The 12,998-nt window shown below is 46.6% G+C and overlaps 1 protein-coding gene and 1 non-coding gene across 8 annotated transcripts in view; one reads left to right on the top strand and one right to left on the bottom strand.

Moving 5' to 3' along the window:
- Positions 1-12,998, top strand: part of KATNIP (katanin interacting protein) — a 203,098-nt gene that overhangs the window by 24,387 nt on the left and 165,713 nt on the right. Inside the window, exon 1 of one of the 7 annotated variants that reach the window (XM_057749979.1) lies at positions 7,368-7,418. The exons of the other annotated variants lie outside the window; for them this stretch is intronic. The gene's annotated coding sequence lies outside the window, so the exon portion shown is untranslated. Of the gene's footprint in view, positions 1-7,367; positions 7,419-12,998 lie in introns of those variants that run through there. 7 annotated transcript variants of the gene reach the window in all.
- TRNAR-CCU (transfer RNA arginine (anticodon CCU)) lies at positions 6,919-6,991 on the bottom strand. The gene has a single exon. It is a non-coding gene; the product is annotated as a tRNA-Arg (tRNA).

Raw genomic sequence — 12,998 nt, 5'->3', positions numbered from 1 at the left:
GGCCAGATTCAAGTGTGGCTGAGGCTCCCGCAGTCAGTGGCCTCTGCTGTAGTTCCCTAGCCCACTTTTCTCAGCAGGGAGTGGGAGCAGGGCATTGTGCTGAGAAGGACTTGGGGGCATGTCCAGCACCTCGATTTCTGAATGCCACCTCTCGTGGGCCCTCAGTTTCAAGCACCTGTCTTGGCCAGTTGCAGGAGTTCAGTGTGACTGGTGACTCTTCTTGTAGGTTTCAGACCCCACTAGCCTGCAGACTGTCCCCTTTCTTCATTTCAGTTCTTGGTGTTCTTGCCACTTCAGTCTCCTGGGGGAATCAGAGTCGGCCCTTTCCGTATTTGCAGATCTCCACCGCTTTGTTTGAAATGTTAAAAAAATTCTTTAAAAAAGGAAGGGAGAGAAAAAAAGACAATCTAAGCCAATGGTGCCGCATTACAAGAGCCTGTCCGATGTGACAGCTGACATTCCAAATCTGTACTTTTCCCGGAATGAAGCCTTTTAGTTCACATTTCTGGGCAGAGAAGAACTAAATCCATTTTACATCCAACTGCCAAGTGCATTCCCAGTTGGGAAGTTATCCTTGTCAGTCTTTCTGCTTCTTGTGTTCTCGGTCTCTGTAGCTTTGAGAACTTGGACAGTGGGAGCCCTGGTGACATGAATAGCTTCTGATGTCTGCAGGGCAGGTGAGTCACACGGCAGGGTTAGAAGCAGCATAGCTAAGTGAACCCTGGAACCAAATAGCCTGGATTCCAAGGCTCGTGGCGTCACTCGGCAAGATACCTATCCTGTCTGTGACTTGACTTCCTCTTCTAAAGAATAGGGATAATATAGAGGCTGCAGCCTGGGGTGAGGTAAGGATTCAGTGAGCTGATGCCTGTAAAGTGCTTAGAATGGTGCCTGGCACTTACTAGGAGCTTGATAAGTGTTGAGTATTATAATTTAGGACTGGTATTATAATTAGTATTTTATTGAGGGCAAAATGGCCTGTTTAAAAAGCTAATCCCTTCTGAGTCAAAGGTGGATGAGAACTCTTGCTAAGAAAAAGCAGGACACGGATTGGGCCATTGTTCCACACCCCTTCCATGCAAGGGGACAGCACATAATCCCTCCTGTGAGAATTACCTTGTCCTTGAATCACCAGCCTACTCCCAGACCCCAGCAATTAGGCTGGGAGCTGCAGGAAACGTGTGAGCCGGTGCCGCGCCTGTAACCCAAGGTAAACAATGGCAGGGCCAAGACGCGAGCTTCGAAAAGCAAAGAGAATCAATTTCTGATAAAATGCCAGGAAGGAGATTGACACGTCTAAAACCTTCCTGGTATCAGCTGAGCTTCCAGCACAAGATTAAACTCGAGGAAAAAAACTCATCAGAGAGCTGCAATTTGTGACCAGAAGGAGATAATGTTGACAGCTCCTTCTTCCTGAGTCAGTTTTTGGATAAGCAGTGTGCCCTTCAACAGAGCATCGTGAAAGTTTTCTGTATCCTCAGATCTTAGGCATGAAATTGCTCTGAGTCTCCCTTTACCTTTCTACTCCCTCGCCACCAAATCACTTTATAGAGTACAGAATAGGATTAGAAAAGAAAATGATGCTACCCAAGGGAAGGAGGTTCCTGCAAATGACACATAAAGGGTGTCCGGGGTGAAAATGTGCCCATAGAACCCATTTCTGGGGTGAAAATGGGCCCATAGAGATGTCCTCCATCTGGAGGACACCCCTGGAGGAGTAGGATGAGGGCTGTAAGAGTGGCAGGCCACCTGAGCTCCTGTTCTGAGTCACCGCATCTGACCACCGGCACACCCATTCTCCCCGACCTGGGCCTCCGTTTCCTCTGAGACTACTCCAGGTCTGATAAACGCCGATGGTCCTGTGACTTCAGCTTCATCAGGGCCCACAAACCGTGCCTCTCAGGCTCTGTTCAAGTGATAGAAGCCTTTCTCAAGCCAGCGTCAGCAAAAAAAGGGAATCCATTGTCTCACCTAGCTGTAAAGTTCAGGGATGGACCACATCAGGCATGGCTGGATCCAAGTGCTCTGACTCAGTCCCTCTGACTCTGCCTTCTTCCAAGATACAGCCATTCTCCAGCAGGCTGATCCTTCTCGGTGTAAGCTGGCTGCTGGCAGCTCCAGGCTGACTGCCTAGAGGCCGGATAGCGCATGTGGAGAACACACAGGCGCTGCGCTGGAGCCAGACGGCCTGGGGTCGAATCCTGACTCATCACTGACCCAAGTGCTTATCTACCTCTGAGCCTCAGTTTCTTCATATGTAGAATGGGGATGACAGCAGCGCCTACTCCGTCTGGTTGGGAAGGAGGCTCTGAATGGTGCCTGACGTGTAGTAAGTGAATGAGTGATGGAGGCTTCTTCCCCTTCTACTTTTTTCTGTCATTATTATCATTCTCTTGGTGATTTCAACAAAAGAGAGTCCCCACGTTAAGCGCATGGTAAGGAAAGGGTATTTTCTCAAAGGACCATCAGGATATAGTTACCAGAAGGAGTGGGAAAGGCTGATAGGCAGGCAAAGGCCAGCCGCTGTCCACCACCTGGCCACTGTGTAGTGGGTGTGGTAAAGCAGACAAGTAGCACAATTGTTAAAAATTGCTTTCACGTCCAGGCTCACAATTCCCGGTGAGGTAAGCAGTAGTATCCTCATCTCTCATGTGAGGAAATGTCAGCTCAGAGCAGTGAGACCACCTGCCCCAATTAAGACAGCAAGCACCAGGCCTGGCTGATCCTGGACGTTCTGTGCACCGTGGCAAAGTGGAGGCAGCTGGAGGAGCTTAGGCACATTTCTTAACCCTTCCCAGACTCAGTTTCTCTAGCTGTAAAATGGACATTATCAGTCCTTCCTTCTCAGGTGTCTGAGGGCTCAGCGAGGTTGAGGGAGATAAACACGGGATGCCCAGCCCCACTCGGACACCCCTGCCTCTCACATCGGCCACTTCCCCTCTCCTCCGCACGGACCCTGCTGCCTGTTCAGAGCTGGACGGGGACCCCAGGTCCTGGGACCATAGGGCCGGGCAGGTGAATGGGAGGCAGGAGCAGTGACTGCCAGATAAATGGAAGCCTCGGTTTTCTCACCTGATGAAGCAAGATCGTCTGACACTGGCCTCCCCCAGCTAAACGCTGCTGATGTTGGCTAGCTTCCCATTAGAGGCCCATGAAGTGATTATGTGCCTCTCCCCGTCCCCCCCACTACATATTTCAAAACAAAAACTGTGAAATAAGTGTAGGAAAGTTCGACAACGTTCTCAATTTCTTTTCCCAGGATGACTACTTCAATGCCCTTCTAATATTTTTTTAATACAGAAGCCTAAACTCTTTCAAGAAATATTCTTTGGGCCGCTCATGCTCTGTTGATGCCCTGGGAGATGGCTTGGCACACGAGAGATGAATGGCAAGAGTGGTCAAGGGCGGGGAAGGGGTCCGCGTCGGACTGCTTGGGTTTGCATCCTGGTTCTACCTCTTAATTCGGTGTGTGATCTTTGGCACCTTACATAAGCTCTCATGGCTCTAACAGCATAGATTAGTTTTGCTTGTATTTGAACTTCATGTAAGTGGATTCACAGAGTAAGCACTCTTTTTGTCTTTTTGTTTTTTGTTTTTGTTAAACATATCTGTGAGATGCCTCCATGTTTTTAAATGTATCAGTAGTTCACTCTTTACCACTGTGGTATTAAACTTTCAGTTAATCTTTCATTAGAAAAATTAAATTGCAAATTTTTAAAATAATTTAAGTTAGCTGTCATTATTTTTAAATTTCAAGTTTGCTCATTAAATAAACATTGTCTTTCAAACATACCCTAACCGAATTCCCCTTTCTAAAAACAATCTGTTATAAATAGGATGTTCATCTTTCTGGGCTTTTTTTCTGTTTATACAATTCTAGTCATCGTTTCAGTTGGGAGTGCATTTGGCTGCAAAGAACAGGAAACCCAAATAACAATAGCCTAAACCAGGGATCAGCAAACTTTTTATGTAAAAGGCCACCCTGCCTCTGTTACAACTACTCAGCTCTGTCATTGTAGTGTGAAAATAGCCATAGTCAATATGTTCATGAATGAGTGTGGCTGTCTTCCAGTAAAACTTTATTGACAAAAATAGGTGGTGGGACAGATTTGGCCTATGGGGTATAATTTGGTGACCCTTGGCTTAACAATAGGGATTTGTTTGGCTCACGTGGCAAGAAATCTAGAAATAGCCTCATAAGAAAAACCTGATAATTTATACTCCTACTAAAAATATTTGAGAATGCCTGACTCTCTAAAACCTTGCTAATAGTGGATATTAACAGCCTATGCTGTTTTTGCCAGTGTTTTTTGGCCTCATTCCTGTGTTTGGGGGCAATACCTCTGCCTAATCTTCCAGCTCAGTAATTTTCTCTATACCTCTATCGATGCTGTTCTTCATTGCCTTTTCTTTTTTTTCTTTTTTTTTTTAGGCTGCATTGGGTCTTCATAGCTGCGCATGGGTTTTCTTTAGTTGTGATAAGCAGGAGCTACTCTTCCTTCTAGTACACGGGCTTCTCATTGTGGTGGCTTCTCTTGTTGTGGAGCAGGGGCTCTAGGCCCATGGGCTTCAGTAATTGTGGCACATGGGCTCAGTAGTTGTGGCTCACGGGCTCAGTTGCTCCGCGGCATGTGGGATCTTCCCAGACCAGGGATCGAACCCGTGTCCCCTGCATTGGCAGGGGGATTCTTAACCACCGTGCCACCTGGGAAGTCCCTATTCTTCACTGTCTTCTGAGTTTTAAAATTTTGACGATTAAGTATTTTATTTATGATTTCTAATTCTTTTCCATAGTAGGTTGTTCTTGTTCAATGGAGTCAACATCCTCACTCATCCCTCCGATAATATTAAAATTATTTTTAATGTCTCTGCTTGCACTGTTATCTGTGTTTCTTTGGTTGTTCGCTCAATTTGTTGGGTTGGCCCCTCTCTTTCATGGTGTGAGTTTTCCTGGAACGTTTGGTGATTTGTAAATATGTGCTCTTCTATGTAATATGATCTCCTTTTTTCTTTGTGGATGCTATTTTTTTTCTCTCTAATTTGCTGCCAGTGATTTTGGGCAGAGGGGTGGAAACTGCCACAAGAAGTGTGATGCTAATATAATAGTTTGTCTTCTAAGCACAGAATCTTCCTTTTCCTTCTGGACGTGTCCTGCCTTTCTGTCCCAGAGACCCACAGTCACAGCTCCTACAAGCTGGGTAGATTGAAGGGCCACTTCCTAGCATCCCCACAGGCATTCTCAATCAGTCTCTTTGACCTTTGACTTTAGGCCCTCTGCTCGTCCTGGAGACTGTGTTGCCTCTAGGTTTGGAGCAGCCCAAGACCACCTTCCCCATCACAGCAGTCCTTCTGAGCTTCCGATTTGGCCTCTGCTTCTTTTCATTAATCCAGTTCTGTCTGCCATCCATTTGTCAGGAATTTCTCAACATTTTAAATCTGCCAGTAGCACCCCTCCTTATCTTCCTGTGCTCTTATGACTTTTAAATGGTGTCATTTCTGTGGACTTGGGTGAGAGAGGCTGATGTGTGAACTTGTTCTTGGTCTTCCCAACTTGATTCAATCTCAAGGTGACTTCTTGTTAGAGTTTTCACCTTCGTGGTCACCTTCATCTGGACAGCTTCATCTTTCTCTAAATATACACTGTGTCTCAACCAAACTGAATATTCCAACTATGAACAGATCAGTGTAGGCTATGGAGATGGAGTGTACTGTCTAATAAGAACTGGGTTCCAATACTAACTCTGCTCTCTACTACATTGGTCAAATCCCTTCACTTCTCTAAGCCTCAGTTTCCTCACCTGTCAAATGGGACTAATGATTATAACACCCCCGTCATAAGTTAATGAAAGTATCAATTGCAATAATGTGTCAATTGTTTAACATGGCGCCTGGCACACAATAGGTGCTGAAACATGTTAGTTCCCTTCTTCTCTCTGATCTTGACAAAATTTTTTTTTTTAATATTTTATTTATTTATTTGGTTGTGCTGGGTCTTTTTTTTTTTTAAGCTCTTTATTGGCATATAATTGCTTTACACTGTTGTGCCAGCTTCTGCTGTACAACGAAGTGAATCAGCTGTATTTATACATATATCCCCATATCCCCTCCCTCCCGCAACTTCCTCCCACCCTCCCTATCCCACCCCTCTAGGTCATCACCAGTCATCGAGGTGATCTCCCTGTGTTATGCAGCAGCTTCCCACTAGCTATCTATTTTGCATTTGGTAGTGTATATATGTCAATGCTATTCTCTCACTTTGTCCCAGCTTCCCCTTCACCCCCCACCCTGTGTCAAGTCCATTCCCTACATCTGCATCTTTGTTCTTGCCCTGTCACTGGGTTCATCAGTACCATTTTTTAGATTTCATATATATGAGTTAGCATATGGTATTTGTTTTTCTCTTTCTGGCTTACTTCGCTCTGTATGACAGACTCTAGGTCCTTCTGCCTCACTACAAATAACTCAGTTTCATTCCTTCTTATGGCTAATATTCCATTATATATGTGTGCCACCTCTTCTTAATCCATTCATTTGTTGATGGGCATTTAGGTTGCTTCCATGTCCTGGCTATTGTAAATAGTGCTGCAGTGAACATCGTGGTACATGTTTCTTTTTGGATTATGGTTTTCTCAGGGTATGTGCCCAGTAGTGGGATTGCTGGGTCATATGGTAGTTCTATTTTTAGTTTTTAAAGGAACTTCCATACTGTTTTCCATTGTGGCTGTACCAATTTACATTCCCACCAACAGTTGCACTGGGTCTTAGTTGCAGCATGCGTGCTCCTTAGTTGCGGCATGCTAGCTCCTTAGTTGTGGCATGTATGCTCCTTAGTTGTGGCCAGTGAGCTCCTTAGTTGTGGCTTGTGGGCTCCTTAGTTGCAGCATGCGAACTTAGTTGCGGGATTCAGCTGGGATCTAGTTCCCTGAGCAGGGATTGAACCTGGGCCCCCTGCATTAGGAGTGCAGAGTTTTAACCACTGCACCACCAGGGAAGTCCCCTGACAAAATTTCTAACCCACTCATTGTGTTTGCTGTGGTGGTGGCAGTTTCTGGCAGCCACATCACTCTACTAGCTCATACTGAACACATTAGCTAAAAGCCCTGCCTTTGTCTTGTGAACTTCTCTCAAGCAGACTTTTCCAGTGCCTCTCCTTGTTTAGGACCTTTACCTCGGACGTGATGCATTTTATCACCCTGTTCTTGATCCATCTTTAGCTCGTGGAAATTGATCTGAACCCAGATTCCGTCATCCAGTTTATTCCATGTGCTACCCATCTGAATGTCATCTGCAGACTTAATAAACAGCCTTCAACAGCCAAATCTGGCCATTGATAAAATTATGGCCTGGGATAGGACCAAGGACAGAAACCCATGGCATGCCACCCTTCAGGGGAAGAATAATTTAGATGACTGGGCAAGGTGATTAATTTGTCCAGTTCCTGTAATAGTCTGTCCTTGTGACTTGATTATAATAATAATATTAGCAGCCGTATATTGGGTATTATTTACGGGCCAGGCACTGAGGTAAGCGTTTTTCATATATTATTTTTATCCTTATTATAACAAGTCTATAAGGTGAGTATTTGTATTACTTAGGACTTAGTTTAAAAAAATAAACTCAATCTAGCTTTAGCAGGACAGGGATTATATTACTTCATTACAAAGCTCTAAAGAGCGGGTGCATCCCAGAAGCCAAGGGCCAGGATGCATCTGGGTGGTATGGTGAGAAAAATAGTGTCAAGAATGGTGAACCAGTGCCTGGGGCCCTCTAGGGTTCCAGAAAATCCTCTCTCTATGGCTCTTATCTGTCAGTATCTATGTCTTTCTTCTCACTTGCTGCTAACCAGCTTTCTCTGTTTCTCAGTTCACCTGGCAGAAAATAGTCCTGCCAGCAACTGAGTTCATGTTCCCCTTTTAAGAAAAGAGCCAGAACTTCCCTGAGCCTGTTAGTTCCAATTCCCCAGGATTATTGGCCCTGCTTGGGTCAGGTACCTGCTCCTGGGAAGAGGTGGGGGTCACACTGTCTGGACATGACCTCTAGGAGTCTCAGTACTATGACCTGGTGGCCATGGGGCAGGTGATGTCCAGAGTCCTGCCCCATGACATTTGTGCATTTTACGAATGAAAGGGAGGCCCAGAGTCACATGGCAAGTAAGTAGAGAAACCAAGACTTAATCCTGGTTTATCTGATGCTGAAGCTCGAGTTGTTGATGCTCTGTTCCTTACACCGGGCCATGTGGTCCCAGGGTGGCTCCTGTGGTGGTGCTGGTGAGGGCTGGCCCCTGTCTCTGGCAGGGCAGCTCAAGTACCCACCTTATGCCTCACCATGGTCCAGTCCCAGATCAGGACCCTGAGACCCTGGGTTGGTTGGTCTGCTTGTTTCTTTGGTGACTCAGCAGATGCCTTAGCCCTGGCCATCACAGAACTCACAGCTTTGAGAGGGACCTGATACTTAAGAGGATAAGCACAGACTTTGGAGCCCAGGAAAGCTAGATTCAGATTCCAGCTCTGCCAGTTTTTCACTGGTGACTCTCTGAGCCTCGGTTTCCATAACTGTAAAATGGAGGTAATACTTCATTAGTTGTGATGATTTAATGAGATAATACATGAAAACCACATATGGCCAGCATAGAGCAATCAATTCTATTGATTTTACCAGTTAATTAACTCAGAAACAATGGGGAAAGTACAGGAATCCAGAGGAGAAAGCCTTTTATTTGCCAATAGGGTAGGGAGAGGAAAGTGAATTGGCCAGGGTTTCAAGGAGGAAATGACATTGAAACTTGAATAGTGGAGAGGATTTGGGGTAAGGGCCAGGCGGGTAGGAACAGGTGCAGACACACGAGGATGTACAGGAGTGTGAGGGACCAGCAGGCAATTAGTTCATTGTGATAGAAGCAAAACACATGTATTTGGGAGCAAATGGGGTCATGAAACTGGGGATGTAGACTTGGGCCGGATCGAGAAACTTTGTTTGCTTTTTCATGCGTCCACTTAGCAAACATTTGTCAAGTACCTGCTGTGTGCCAGGCACTGCCCTGGGTCCTGTAGATTCTGCGCTGAACAAAACAGACACAAATCCATGCCTTCGTGCTGCTTATGTCCTAGTGGTTAGAGGCAGACACTGAGTCAAAGGTAAACGGTGTCAGAAAAAAGTAAAGCAGGCCAGAAAGAGAAAAACAAATCCCGTATGCTAACTCATATATATGGAATCTAAAAAAATGGTATGGATGAACCCAGTGACAGGGCAAGAACAAAGATGCCGATGTAGAGGATGGACTTGAGGACACCAGTTGAGGGGGTGAAGGGGAAGCTGGGACAAAGTGAGAGAGTAGCATTGACATATACACACTACCAAATGTAAAGTAGCTAGTGGGAAGCTGCTGCATAACACAGGGAGATCAACTCGATGATTGGTGATGACCTAGGGGGTGGGATAGGGAGGGTGGGAAGGAGGCTCAAGAGGGATGGGATATGGGGATCTATGTATAAATACAGCTGATTCACTTTGTTGTACAGCAGAAACTGGCACAACAGAATAAAGCAATTCTACGCCAATAAAGAGCTTAAAAAAAGAAAAAAGAAAAAAAATAAAGCAGGGAAGTGGGGTGGGGGCTGCTAGGAGGCTTGTGTTACATAGGTCCTCAGGCGGAGACCAAAGGAGGGGAGGGGAGAGCTCTGGGCAGAGAAAACAGCAGAAGCGAGAGGCCCGAGGGTGGAGGCTGAATGGGGGTGAATGGGGGGAATGAGGGGCAGGGTGGTGGGAGGCGAGGGCAGGGGGGGTGGAGGCTGGGTCGGGTAGGGCCTTGTGGCCGTTTGTAAGGACTTGGGCTTTTGTCTCAGTGAGAGGGGAGTCATGGGAGCATTTTCAGTGAGAGGGCCAGGACCTGACAGATTTTAGCAGGATACGCTCCCTGGCTACGTGTGGAGAAGTGACAGTGGGGAAGGGCAGACGGGGAGAGCCGCAGGGGCTGCTGCAGAAAGTCTGTGGAGGTGACGGTGGCTTGGCCTTGGGGGGCAGCAGTGGAGGAGCAGAGGAGGTGCCGGGCCCCGAGCATCGTGAAGATGGAGCCGCTTGGACCTGTGGTTGGACAGGATATGGGTGGGGAAGAGAGAGAGGGGAGTCAAGACGGACTTTAAGTTTTGGCCTGAAAACCAGAGAGATTGGTCTTCTCCTGAGATGGGAAAGAGAGTGGAGGCGGGTTTTGGGGGAAAGATCAGGAATCCAGCCAAAACCCTGTTAAGACCTTGAGCAAACCCACAGCTGGATATGGGAGTCTGGAATCCTGGGGAAAAGTCATGTCAGGCTGCCTCTGTCTGGAATGTGGAACCAGTGATTTGTTTATCTTTTTTGAGAAGGGAAGTAGGGTGGATGGAGGTCATTAGTTAGGCAAGTAATACAAGAAAACAGCTTCCTTAAGAGAATATTTTAAACCCTCCAGATAAGCCTACAATCCCTTGTGCCAATTTCCACCCCTCCCTAATCCCAGTTTCCCCTCCTGGAGTAACTGTCGTCACGAGCTTGGCATGCATCCTTCCAGACCTTTCTCTGTGCGTCCACATACCCGAGTGTATCCGTAAAATAGATGTGATATTTTGGGAGCGTATTTTAACAAAACGGGGTCATAATGAACATGTCGTATGCGCTTTTGTAACTTGTCATTTGCCTCTCTTGTCTGAACTATGTCTTTGGAGATCCATCGTTGGTGTTATAAACAAACCCAGCTTTTTTTAAACTTGTTACGGTATGTTATGGACAGACTGTGGGTTATTTAGCCGTTTTCCAGATGGAGGGCATTAGCATTTTATACATTCCTCCTCCGGCACCTGTGTGAGTCTTTCTTGTAGATGCCAAGGAGTGAAGTGGCTGAGTCTGAGTAGACTGAAGCTATGTGGGGTTTTGTTTTGTCTTGTTTTCGTGGAGACTGCCACATTGCTCCCCGAAGCGCCTCTGTCACCTTACTCGCCACCTGTGGCAGGTTTTTAATGAGGGAGGCCACGGCGATCTGTGTTGTGCAGGAAAGCACAGTGGCGGGCTATGTGTTGGAAGGTGCGAGCAGGAGGCCGAGAGACCAGGGAATCTGTGGGCTCTGTTCTGCTCTTAGGAACCCACATTCAGAGGGGACAAAGGCTACATTAGGGGCTGGGAGAGATGCTCCCAATGCCTTTCTTTCCTCCTGAAAATAGATTAGCACAAATGAAATACCGTCTCGCCTGCAGCCTGCATGACTGGCTTCTTCCCTGTCAGCCAGTTTCTATTCCTAGCCCTTCTCACCAGCTTGAAGTCATCCCCTTTTGACAAACACACCAATCAAGACATTATAAAAATGCTATTTTTTTTTAGAGCAGACCAAGTCCTCCATCACTGGGCCCCTTCTCCTGCCACCAGCCTGATAGCATCCTTTGCCTGCCACCCTTGACAGCACGTCCAAGGGCTGGTGCACGACCAAGGTTGTGTTTGTCACCAGCCTGGCGCCTGTTCCAAGGGTATGATCGCAGCCTCGCTCCCGAGGCAGACCGAATCCCACACCCAGCTGCTCTGCCCTTCCTACAGGGGAGAAGGAAATTTGCAGCCTTTGAAATGTTACGTCATCTTTTCTTTTTGCATGATTTCAGGTGGGTGTTAACTCTGTGGTATAAAATGCCTTCAAGGGTTAGCTCAGGGAACTGGGTCTAGGGTCAACCCCAAGTTCAGGTTTTGTGCCGTCATAGTTAGAAACTTGGATGTGTTTCTCATCTCATCCTCTTCATTGCTAACATTTATCGAGCTTGTATTATATATGAGGCAATATCCTAAATGTTTAGTGTTACAAGGTGGATGCTTTTAATCATCATTCCACTTTTTTTGCATTTTTTAAATTGAAATACAATGCACGTAACACAAAATTCACCATTTTAAAGTGTACAATTCCAGTACTTCCCTGGTGGTCCAGTGATTAAGACTGAGCTTCTACTGAAGGTGGCACATGTTCGACCCCTGGTCAGGGAACTAAGATCCTGCATGCCTCGTGGTGTGGCAGAAAAAAAAAAGTGTATAGTTCAGTGATATTCACAAAGCTATGCAACCATCACCACTATTTAATTCCAAACCATTTAGATCACCCCATATAGAAACCCTGTATCTGTTAGCAGTCACTCCCAATTCCTCCCTCCCCTCATTCCCTGGCAACCACTAATTTACTTTCTGTCTCTGTGGATTTGCCTATTCTGGACATTTCATATAAATGGAATCATACAATATGTAGCCTTTTATGTCTGGCTTCTTTCACTTAGCATAATGTTCTCGGGGTCATCCGTGTTGTCATATGTGCCTGTGCTTCATTCCTTTCTGTGACCAGACAATATTCCATTGTGTGGATACACCACAGCCTGTTCATCCATTCGTCCGTTGATGGACGGTTGGGTTGCTTCCATTCTCGGGCTACTATGAACAACACCACTAGGACGGCATCCCAGTCTGACAGCTGAAGAAACTCAGGCACAAGTACCATTTCCCTTTCAAACATGCCAGGTGGGATTCTTACCCAGGTGTCTGACCTCACAGCCAAGTTCTGACCACTCCACCTGCCTGTTTAGCTGTCGAACGAAGGCCCAGGAACTGAGCACCTATGTCACACACCTTCATGGCAACCATGTTTCAGAATTAAATATTGGGCCCCGTGGTCTGAGGAATTCATTTTTGGGGACTTGGGTCTGTCCTGTTGTAATTCAGGACCACGGTGGGAAGTCCTGGCTGAGTCAGGATGGTCCATTCAATTCAAAGTGGCCTTTGATGGAACGAGACTCAGCCCTGCCCTGGGAGTTCATGGTCAAGTAATTGCCGTAGGTCCCCAGGAAGCAGACTCTGGGATGGAGGTGTGCGTGCTAGAGGCTGATTGGGGAGGGTTCCCAGGAACGACACCCATGAGGATGAGGGAGGCAGGACTGGACAGAGGGAGGAGTTGAATTGTGATGTCGGCCTTGCTGCTCCCACCGGGAGCTGTGGGGATGGGTGGCCCT

The sequence above is a fragment of the Hippopotamus amphibius genome, chromosome 9, assembly GCF_030028045.1.
Source record: "Hippopotamus amphibius kiboko isolate mHipAmp2 chromosome 9, mHipAmp2.hap2, whole genome shotgun sequence".
Lineage (NCBI taxonomy): Eukaryota > Metazoa > Chordata > Mammalia > Artiodactyla > Hippopotamidae > Hippopotamus > Hippopotamus amphibius.
The sequence above is the reverse complement of the archived record's forward strand: the minus strand, read 5'-3'. Positions and strand labels throughout refer to the sequence as shown.